We start from the raw sequence: 12,371 nt of genomic DNA on the forward strand, positions 1-12,371 counted from the left end.
AAATATTTTTTTTTGTATAAATTTTATTGGACATCTGACATGCTGTAAATAGGTACCATATCTAAAATATAATTCTCACATCGTAAAATACACAAAAACTTGCATAAAAGCGTTTGTGTTGTATAACCTAATACTGATACAATGAAGCGGAAATGACGTCATTTATTGAAAAAAAAGATCGTCTGCTTCTTTATCACAAGGTAAGTATACCGGGAATATTCAAGTTTGTACATGTAATACTAGTATTAAAAATGTTTTGCTAAACGCATAAAGATTAATTAACGGAAGCATTAAAAAACTTATTTAAGAGCTAGTATGACGTCATTTTTTGAGAATGTCGTCTGCTGTCGTGTGAGACAAATCTGAGACCAATTGTGCCTATTCGTTGTATATAAATAAAAATCTCTGCTTAAAATACTTCACGATAAAATTATTTGAAGTCATTAATGAAGCCAATCTTAAAAGCATTATGTTACAAAAACCTTAAAAACACTACATTACAAGAGGTGTCAGTAAAGCTTAAAACACTATGTTTCAAGAGTTCTTCGTATAAAGCTTAAAGAACTGTTAATAACATTAACAACTTTCAAATGAGGAGAATTTTTCGAACATTTTATTATGGCTGCGTAGCAATGTCCTCGTTGATTTGTTTTTATCTAAATGCGGCAGATTTGTTGTTGATTGGCATATTACGAACACTTTCCTGAGCGAGATACTCTTTCACTTTCGGTAACTCCTGGAATCTTCCGAGGAATGCTTTAAGTTTCGGATATGCGTCTAGTGAATCAGATTTCATACGGGTATGTTGGTCCAAAAGCTCGTACATTGGGAAGTCAACCACAGTTATCTGTTTATAAAAATAAAGCAATTAATAACAACAATGTCAGTACAAAACATATTTTACGACGAAAGATGAGCACGGATCCTGAGCCTCTTGTTTTAATATTTACTTCGTTTTCATTGTGAAAAATTTATGCATTACAGCTTGCTGAAATGTTGTAAACCCCACTCGCAAAAATCCTGGACCCGCTGAAATTTGCCGAAAGTTAGCCAAGCTATAGAGCCTTGTCAGACTTCCGGTTCACGTATGTGTCGGCTGGCTTGGCTCTATACTGATGGCGAAATCTAATCAATTTCAAGGGTTAGAAAAAGTTAACATTTGTCAGTGGTTACCATGCTGGCCATATGGCGTAAAGTACCTTATCAACGGTAAACCACTTGTCGCGTGACTTTATTAAATTACCATATCACCGGTTAACCACTTGTCACGTGACTGTTTAAAATTACCTTATCACCTTAAAATCACTTGACTGTATCAAATTACCTTATCACCGGTTAACCACTTGTCACGTGACTGTTTTAAATTACCTTATCACCTTTAAATCACTTGACTGTTTTGAATTACCAACGGTAAATCACTTGTCACGTGACTATATTAAATTACCTATCACCGAAAACATTTGTCGCTACTGATTAACCTAATTTTCACCCGGGGGAAACACTTGTTGTCTCCCAAATTTCTTTTTGAAAAGGCCCCGAGAATTTGCTTTTTAAATACTGTCTTTTAAACTTTCCCCAAATTATTTATGATAAAATTTTAATTCATATAAAAAGAGCAACACTTAATAGAATCTGAATCAAATATATTTATTGTCTTTGGCTTTTCCATCGATATTTAGCCATTACATCGAGGTGTATTTTTTTAACGATATAAAATGGAACAAATAAAAACGATTTCCTTTTTCTGAAGATTAAAATTTATCTAAAAATTACTTACGTAATCTTTATTATAACATAATCTGACCACCCCATTTCTAAGATCCATAGCTTGATCTAAAAGCATGTCAACATTTGCTTTTTCTTTAGCTGTGTCACCATCTATAAAAGAAACACCGATATGACTTAAATACGCAACGGAGTTTTTTTTTGGCGCAATGGAGTGTAAAATTAGAATTTATCAATATTGCAATAATTTTAAGTCACATTTTCAGTTTGATTGCGAACTAGTAAATGCCAAATGTGCACATATAAAATCATCAAAAAAGAAAACCAACAAAAAACAACAATATTTTGATAGCTTGTATTCAGATGGAATCAAATGAAAGTTGAAATAACAAAGGGAAGGGCATCTAGGACGGGTTACACACTACTTTTCATTAGGTTATTTTACCATTTCTATTATCAATGGCCATTTTGTTATGATGCGTCATGTATAATTAAACTTTAACCTGTCTTTCCATTTTTCATAACCATAATGTGACTAGGATCGATGTTAAAAGCACCTTTTGTCTTAGATTTTGTTTTCTTCTGTAGAAAGGGCTTACATTTGTTTTATAAGTTTTAAAGGATTAAAGACATCAATCCTTATCACCAACGAAAATTTGTGAGAAGGGGAAACAGAACGTAAACAAACAGATATTTTGACTTAATACAAAAAAACTAAATTCTATAATAAGTTACTAATAGTCAAAGTAAGAAGACGAAAATCAATATGTCTTATATGGGAATGGGAACGTAACATGGCATCAACAACATTCTATCATTTTTATGCCTAAATGGGCCTTTTTAAAGGATCAGTTATATTACGTATTTGATGTTAAGTTTGTTTTGTCACTATGTCTTTTATAGAAAAAATTTTTTAAACCAACATTTCCACCTAAATTATGTTTTCTGGGATATGCTTCAGAATGCGTTCTCGATTTTTTAGAGCACCTGCAATATAATATTTGTAGCTGAAATACAAAATAAAATCCGGTACAATTAATCATGGTTGTCAATTATTTTAAAAATTTCTTACATCTTATAATTCTATAAAGCGGCCCAACATCCGGTAGTATGTACTAAAAAATATATGTCCCAACATTTTGACAAAATCTAACTCAACCAGATAAGTGGTAAATTGTACATTCTTCTTTCAAATAAATGATTTTCTCGTAAATAAAGGCAATTGCGGCATGACCAAATGGTTGAAACGTCGGATAAGTAATATAATGAACGCTCTAGACGCGTGGGTTTAAGCCCTTCAGAATCAGAGGTATGCCGTTGCTTTGCCTGAGCAAGAAACTTTACACTTGTTGCTCAGTACTTGTTAGTCGTCAAGTGTTTCTATAGTCTTGAGTTTCCTATATAACGAACTAAGATAAATTCTGTATAAAACTTAATAAGGCGTATACTGAATTACATGTACTTACATTTGGAAAGTCCAGCAGTTCCGCAAATTTAGGTTTTACACTAGTCCACGCGCTCTCTGCTCAATTCTGGTGCTGTAACGACCAGAAAAGGTTTCGAATTATAATATGATAACACAAAACTCTGATGCAGTTATTGCTGCGACACCAATATTTTTTGAAGTGTTTATATGAAACTTAAATAATTGACAACAAAATCAAAATATTTTGGCCAAAAAAAAAAAAAAAAAAAAAAAAAATAGACAATAATCGGACAACAAAACCTAATTAAATACAAAACCACAAAATAATCAACAGATCTATTCCTAGTTTTTACTGAGACTTATTTACCCTCTCTTATCCATATTTAAAAGTAACAGTCTTTTATTACAGTAAAACCTCTATAGTGTGACTCAGTGTAGAGCAGTAACGTCTTAAAGGGACTCCACGGGGGGTGTTGTGACATGACGGGGTGTTTTGACATGACGGGGTGTTTTGACATGACGGGACTGGAGATTTTCTGATATTTGTGGGCCAATTAATGATGGTCTGACCCAATAACTTGACCATTCTGACACCATGGTTTTCGAAAATAATCATTTTTATTATGCAAAATCACCCAAAATGAAAAGCGATGCTCCCCGGGTATGAAATGCAGTAACCATCAATTGTCAATTCATTTTTAAGAAAATTTCTTTTACATAGTTTCTATTTCAAGTTTTAAGGTTTTTGGTCTTGTGGAGCTCCTTAACGGTTAAATATACAAAAATGGTTCTACATCACCGTTTTAAAATATTACATATTGTAGTTCAAATAAAATAATATTTACGGTCTCCTTGTTCATATACAGTGTCTGTAAACTCTTCTCCTGCATATGTAAGGAGCAATCTGATTTGCTGGGCACGCTGAAGAAAAACAAACAACAAAAAAAACACACAGTGCATTATTTTATTTGAAAATACTCTAATGTTTTAGTTGCAAACACATTTGATATTAACATTTAATGACAATCATTTTACCCCGCTTTCAAACTTTAATATTTACATGTGAGAAAAAAATGAATGCAGACTCTTGAAGTAAATAAAACGTTCTTGGGTGTCTCAGTGAAACACATTTTATTGCATGAATTTGCAAGAAAAATAACTGTGTTCATCAATGAAAGAAACATTTTTTCACTGTAATTCAAATCAAAGTACTTTCTACCTAAAGCTCCCAAAAATTTATGTGCTTTCGCTTGGGATACATTTTTTTTTAAACTATGAAAAAATTATTTGCCCCGTAAAAAAATTTGCCAATGTTAGGTTTGGCCCACATATTTTTCCAAGAAATTTCATTTAGGGATTGTTTCGAAATGTGGTCTTATTATTATATATCTTTCGATTTGCAAAATTTGTTGCTGCAGGTAAACTATTGTGCAATAGGCAATCGAATATAACGTATCCGAAACTTATCAGTGACTTTGTTAACTTTGAAATTGATAGCGAATAACAATGACAAAATACGCATGATTTACCAGGTATAACTACTGCCAGAATGTGTTACAGCTAAAAATAGCTTACTGATGAATTGTAACCATTTGTTATATATAATAATAAATTTTCCAGTCCTTCGCCGAAAAAACAATAAAATAGTTTAACTAGTTTAATTAATTTAATATTTAGTGTTTACATTAGTAACAATTTGTTTGTATTTCTTATTCAATGTCTAGCTGTCTACAAACAAAGAACAAAAAACAACAACAACAACAACAACTTTATTGCTGACATCATGTTGCCTAGCAACAAGAACAAAATATAATCAAGCAAACTTTGAAAGCATGTCATCATCAATGAATTAGAAGACCTTGTATTGAAAACGGAAGTGACAGCATTTCAGCGTAACCCAGTATGCAATTTACGTCATATAATTTTGGATCCCCAAATTGAAGTTGTATACCCCCTGGGTTGTAGGTCCTTAGTGCTTAAATTGTATATTCCGTCACATGTAGTGTAAACTTATATACTTTTACAGAATTTTTCCAAAAACAGATTTTAACGATAATATAATACATGTACAATTGACATGTCCTTTATTAAATGTTAAGTAGTAAAGTTTGAAGTGGTCTGTGATAAGATAACAGGTCAAGATTTCAGATTTGAAGCGAATAAACATAGATATATAGGTATGTCACTAAAACGAGTTCAGTAAACCTTTCTGAATATGACGATTTGACGCAACTAAATTGCTTAACCAGCAATTAAATTTTATTAGTTGAAATTATATTTTGTCCATTGTAATCCCCTTTCACTTTTCATATTCTTTGGTAACTTTAAATTTATTTAATCTAAATCGACGTTTTGTCATTGAATAATACCCCGCTAGATCAGCGTACCATACTCGCACTATGTAAAAATTCAAAACATAATTTCAGCACTAAGTAGTCTAGTTTTTAAGTCCTTTAAAGGAAATCATGACCCCTCCCCACCTTTTATTCTATTTAGTAGTGTGAAACCCCCTGAGATTTTGATACAAACGTTCGTTGTCTTTTTTTAAATGAAAATCAAGCAAAAAATATTAAAAATCAGCTGAAATTTGACTCGTGACCCCTTCTGGAAAACTAGTATTTAACCACCGTGTATATCTAGTAACGCCGGAATGTGAAAATAACGCACGATACGCGGAATTTGTGCAATAAATGGCGGATACCTGTCAGGATTTCAAACGCGGTAAGTAAACCGACCAATATATTTTTTATTTAACCGAAATGAAAAAAAAAACAAAAAAAAACAAAAAAAAAACAGCTTTTAATTTTCACTAAACAGAATCATATAATATGCTATATAAACATGGATCCAGGATAATTTGCCAGAGGGGTTACACAATTTTGATGTAATGCATATTTCAGGGATTTGGCATTTTAATGATGTTTATTTTTTCAGGAGTGGTCTTGAGTGATTATCTGACCTTCATGTCATACGAGGTATGTTTAAAAAGTTCGTTGACTTCGAGGTATGTTCAAAAAGTTCGTTGACTTCTACTGTCATTTTTACTTGGTTCATAAGTGTACTTTTATCTTAAACTTGTACTTCCTTTACGAACTATGTGCACTTTAATAACCATAGCAACGTCGAAATTTTTATATTATGTTTAAGTATAGACAACTGTTGAAATAAATTGAACGGTTATTTCATCAGATAAAATGCGAGTAATCATGTATTAATGTTTAAATTACAAAATCTAAAGTTGACGTCATTTGGACGTTGAATGGCTAAACAAACATGTTTTGAGCAGCAGTAGTCAGTAGCGTATATTGCGAAATATGAAGCCCGTTTAAAAACTAGAAATTCGCACCTTCGGAAAGTTTCATCTGCATATGAGGTGATTAAATTAACAAAGGGCAATGAGTCGGTGAACAAGTCACTCGATTTCAGCTGGCGCAAGTGATTAAAAAACGGCGAATACATGATCGCAGATAGAAAGGAGTCATGGAGGAAGCGGCGAATTGTCAGGACGTTTGAAACATATTGTAATGATTTATTTCACTCTATATTAAGGACATGTTTCAAGATTCGTCTCTTGTAAAATCGTGTTCGAAAATTAAAAAAAAATGTGAACAGTAGAGATGTTCGTGAAGTTGGCAGCCTAGCAGCCTAGCAGCCTGAAGTTGGCAGCCTAGCAGCCTAGCAGCCTAGCAGCCTGGCAGCCTAGCAGCCTAGCAGCCTAAAGAAAACTAAGAATAGTACATACATGAAAACCGTCTGAAATACATTAGTAGCACTTCTTTAGATCATTCCACGCCTTTTTCAATATCGTGATCTTTATTTTTTAAGATGTTGAACTTTATCGTAACATATTTTTTTCATTCTGACGCTTCGAAATTGAAGTTAGCAGCCTAGCAGCCTAGCAGCCTGGCAGCCTAGCAGCCTGGCAGCCTAACAGCCTAAAGAAAACTACGGATAATACAAACATGAAAAACCGACGGAAATGAGTCGGTAGCACATACTTAGACTATTCACGTCTTTTTTCAGTATCGCGAACTTTATTTTTTTAAATATTGAACTTTGCTTTTTTTTTAATTTCCTCTTCGAAATTTGAGCAGCCTAGCAGCCTAGGCTGCCTGGCAGCCTAAATAAAAACTAAGAATAGTACAAACATGAAAACCGTCGGAAATACATTAGCAGCACTTCTTTAGATCATTCCACGCCTTTTTCAATATCGTGATCTTTATTTTTTAAGATGTTGAACTTTATCGTAACATATTTTTTTCATTCTGACGCTTCGAAATTTGAAGTTAGCAGCCTAGCAGCCTGGCAGCCTAGCAGCCTAGCAGCCTGGCAGCCTAACAGCCTAAAGAAAAGTACGGATAATTCAAACATGAAAACCGACGGAAATGAGTCGGTAGCACATACTTAGACTATTCCACGTCTTTTTTCAGTATCGCCAACTTATCTTTTTTAAATATTGAACTTTGCTTTTTTTCTTTACTCTTCGAAATTTGTGAAGCTATCAGCCTAACAACCTGGCAGCCTAGCAGCCTGGCAGCCTAGCAGCCTAGCAGCCTGGCAGCCTGGCAGCCTTAAGAAAACTATGGATAATACAAACATGAAAACCGACGGAAATGAGTCGGTAGCACATACTTAGACTATTCCACGTCTTTTTTCAGTATCGCCAACTTAATTTTTTTAAATATTGAACTTTGCTTTTTTTTTTTATTTTACTCTTCGAAATTTGAGCAGCCTAGCAGCCTAGCAGCCTGGTAGCCTAAATAAAACTAAGAATAGTACAAACATGAAAACCGTCGGAAATACATTAGCAGCACTTCTTTAGATCATTCCACGCCTTTTCAATATCGTGATCTTTATTTTTTAAGATGTTGAACTTTATCGTAACATATTTTTTTCATTCTGACGCTTCGAAATTTGAAGTTAGCAGCCTAGCAGCCTGGCAGCCTAGCAGCCTAGCAGCCTAGCAGCCTAGCAGCCTAACAGCCTAAAGAAAAGTACGGATAATTCAAACATGAAAACCGACGGAAATGAGTCGGTAGCACATACTAAGACTATTCCACGTCTTTTTTCAGTATCGCCAACTTATCTTTTTTAAATATTGAACTTTGCTTTTTTTCTTTACTATTCGAAATTTGTGAAGCTATCAGCCTAACAGCCTGGCAGCCTAGCAGCCTGGCAGCCTAGCAGCCTGGCAGCCTAGCAGCCTGGCAGCCTAGCAGCCTAGCAGCCTTAAGAAAACTAAGAATAGTACAAACATGAAAACCGCCCCATTATTTTGATGTGTCGTACGGGTATTGTTCTTAAGTTCAGATAATCTTTATGTTCATTTTTGTGTTCGTTAAAACATATGCATTATATATCTCTTTACATTTCAACACATTTTTATCTTAACATACCTTAAATAAATATGCTTTAAACATCGTCAACTTCATTATAAACATATCCATACAAAATAGCATATCATAAATAACTCAGATGACGTCACTTATTGTCCATAGATAGCGACATTAGTAGCCGAGAAAAAGTTCCAAGACTTAGACTACTTCCTACGTTATTCGAAATCATGTTAAATCCCGCAAATTACAAAGCATCAGAATGAAAAAAAAATAAAGTTCAATATTTAAAAGAATGAAGATCGCGATACTGAAATAAAACGTGAAATGGTCTCAGTATGTTCTACCGATTCATTTCCGACGGTTTTCATGTTTGTATTATCCTTAGTTTCCTTTAGGATGTTAGGCTGCTAAGCTGTTAGGCTAACAGGCTGCTAGGCTGCCAGGCTGCCAGGCTGCTAGGCTGCAAGGCTACCAGGCTGATAGGCTGTCAGGCTGCTAGGCTGCCAGGCTGCTAGGCTGTTAGGCTGCTAGCTTCACAAATTTCGAAGAGTAAAAAAAAAGCAAAAAAAAACAACAAAGTTCAATATTTAAAAGAATTAAGTTCGCGATACTGAAAAAAGACGTGGAATAGTCTAAGTATGTGCTACCGACTCATTTCCGGCGGTTTTCATGTTTGTATTATCCTTAGTTTTCTTTAGGCTGCTAGGCTGCCAGGCTGCTAGGCTGCTAACTTCAAATTTCGAAGCGTCAGAATGAAAAAAATATGTTACGATAAAGTTCAACATCTTAAAAAATAAAGATCACGATATTGAAAAGGCGTGGAATGATCTAAAGAAGTGCTGCTAATGTATTTCCGACGGTTTTCATGTTTGTACTATTCTTAGTTTTATTTAGGCTACCAGGCTGCTAGGCTGCTAGGCTGCTCAAATTTCGAAGAGTAAAATAAAAAAAAAAGCAAAGTTCAATATTTAAAAAAATTAAGTTGGCGATACTGAAAAAAGACGTGGAATAGTCTAAGTATGTGCTACCGACTCATTTCCGTCGGTTTTCATGTTTGTATTATCCGTAGTTTTCTTTAGGCTGCCAGGCTGCTAGGCTGCCAGGCTGCTAGGCTGCCAGGCTGCTAGGCTGCCAGGTTGTTAGGCTGATAGCTTCACAAATTTCGAAGAGTAAAGAAAAAAAGCAAAGTTCAATATTTAAAAAAGATAAGTTGGCGATACTGAAAAAAGACGTGGAATAGTCTAAGTATGTGCTACCGACTCATTTCCGTCGGTTTTCATGTTTGAATTATCCGTACTTTTCTTTAGGCTGTTAGGCTGCCAGGCTGCCAGGCTGCTAGGCTGCCAGGCTGCTAGGCTGCTAACTTCAAATTTCGAAGCGTCAGAATGAAAAAAATATGTTACGATAAAGTTCAACATCTTAAAAAATAAAGATCACGATATTGAAAAAGGCGTGGAATGATCTAAAGAAGTGCTGCTAATGTATTTCCGACGGTTTTCATGTTTGTACTATTCTTAGTTTTATTTAGGGTGCCAGGCAGCCTAGGCTGCTAGGCTGCTCAAATTTCGAAGAGGAAAATTAAAAAAAAAAAAGCCAAAGTTCAATATTTAAAAAAATAAAGTTCGCGATACTGAAAAAAGACGTGGAATAGTCTAAGTATGTGCTACCGACTCATTTCCGTCGGTTTTCATGTTTGTATTATCCGTAGTTTTCTTTAGGCTGTTAGGCTGCCAGGCTGCTAGGCTGCCAGGCTGCTAGGCTGCTAGGCTGCTAACTTCAAATTTCGAAGCGTCAGAATGAAAAAAATATGTTACGATAAAGTTCAACATCTTAAAAAATAAAGATCACGATATTGAAAAAGGCGTGGAATGATCTAAAGAAGTGCTGCTAATGTATTTCCGACGGTTTTCATGTTTGTACTATTCTTAGTTTTATTTAGGCTGCCAGGCAGCCTAGGCTGCTAGGCTGCTCAAATTTCGAAGAGGAAATTAAAAAAAAAAGCAAAGTTCAATATTTAAAAAAGATAAGTTGGCGATACTGAAAAAAGACGTGGAATAGTCTAAGTATGTGCTACCGACTCATTTCCGTCGGTTTTCATGTTTGAATTATCCGTACTTTTCTTTAGGCTGTTAGGCTGCCAGGCTGCTAGGCTGCTAGGCTGCTAGGCTGCCAGGCTGCTAGGCTGCTAACTTCAAATTTCGAAGCGTCAGAATGAAAAAAATATGTTACGATAAAGTTCAACATCTTAAAAAATAAAGATCACGATATTGAAAAAGGCGTGGAATGATCTAAAGAAGTGCTGCTAATGTATTTCCGACGGTTTTCATGTTTGTACTATTCTTAGTTTTATTTAGGCTGCCAGGCAGCCTAGGCTGCTAGGCTGCTCAAATTTCGAAGAGGAAATTAAAAAAAAAGCAAAGTTCAATATTTAAAAAAATAAAGTTCGCGATACTGAAAAAAGACGTGGAATAGTCTAAGTATGTGCTACCGACTCATTTCCGTCGGTTTTCATGTTTGTATTATCCGTAGTTTTCTTTAGGCTGTTAGGCTGCCAGGCTGCTGCTAGGCTGCTAGGCTGCTAACTTCAAATTTCGAAGCGTCAGAATGAAAAAAATATGTTACGATAAAGTTCAACATCTTAAAAAATAAAGATCACGATATTGAAAAAGGCGTGGAATGATCTAAAGAAGTGCTACTAATGTATTTCAGACGGTTTTCATGTATGTACTATTCTTAGTTTTCTTTAGGCTGCTAGGCTGCTAGGCTGCCAGGCTGCTAGGCTGCTAGGCTGCCAACTTCAGGCTGCTAGGCTGCTAGGCTGCCAACTTCAGGCTGCTAGGCTGCTAGGCTGCTAGGCTGCCATCTTCACGAACATACAGTAGAGCCGCAGTCCATGTACTTTTTGAACAGCCCTCGTACATGTATTATATTTTAATCTCGAGAGGGATTGAAGGCCCCCCTAATCACCCCCAGCCCGTTGATACTATATAGGCTCGTTCAATAAATCAAGAACGGATATATACATAATCTAAAATGTACATGTCCTCAGTCATAATACATGTACTGTTAATTTAGAAAAAGGGCACTTACAATCATATGTCCTTGTTATAAATCAATATTAGATCTAAATTAATTGACAGACTAGCAGAAAAATATCACGATGTGCAACATGCTTCTTTCAGTTACAATAAAGAATGCTCATATTTTTAATTTAAAAAAAAACATTGAAGTAGAATACGGTCAAGTTACATAATTTCACACGCATACACTTGGTTTATAATCAATAACTATTAAATTTTCATAATATCCGGTTATATAATCAGTATTATGCCGACTTTATTACGTTCTAATCTAAAATAAGAATTTTACATACCCCACGAATTTTCCAGTACCCTAACTCAGGCATGGTTGTTCAACTGCTGCGTACACGTAAAATATATGTTCTAAATACATGTATAGCTGTACCCTGATTGGTCCAAAAAGTAGTCAACAGAACAATTTATAAAACCATATTCACTGGGGGTAGTATCTTATTTAATGGTTGAATTGGATTTCCCCAATCTAAAAATAGATCTAACAAGAGCTGTCACAGGAGACAGCGAAGCTTGACTAATAAAATACTGGACGCAGTAAGGAAGAAAAAACTATGAAAGAAAAATCAATTATGTATTATTATGTATTAAGTTATAGTAAAAAATTAACATTTTTTAACATAAATTAAATTCCAAGTTCAAGGGAGGGGGGATTCTGGAAATAGTCTGTGATGTCCTATAGACTAATGTTATAATGTATGTGAGACCACCATAGTATATATGTATGCTGTATGTAATATGATACCGGGACTTCCGGAAAAACATGGAACCTTAGTAAACACGATTAAACCA

The 12,371-nt window shown here is 34.8% G+C and overlaps 1 pseudogene; it reads right to left on the reverse strand.

The window, feature by feature from the left end:
* On the reverse strand, positions 1-11,908 carry LOC132755944 (glutathione S-transferase Mu 2-like; annotated as a pseudogene).
* Between the last annotated feature and the right edge of the window lie 463 nt (positions 11,909-12,371).

Source organism: Ruditapes philippinarum, unplaced genomic scaffold, assembly GCF_026571515.1.
Source record: "Ruditapes philippinarum isolate M1 unplaced genomic scaffold, ASM2657151v2 ctg6266_1_1_1_1, whole genome shotgun sequence".
NCBI lineage: Eukaryota > Metazoa > Mollusca > Bivalvia > Venerida > Veneridae > Ruditapes > Ruditapes philippinarum.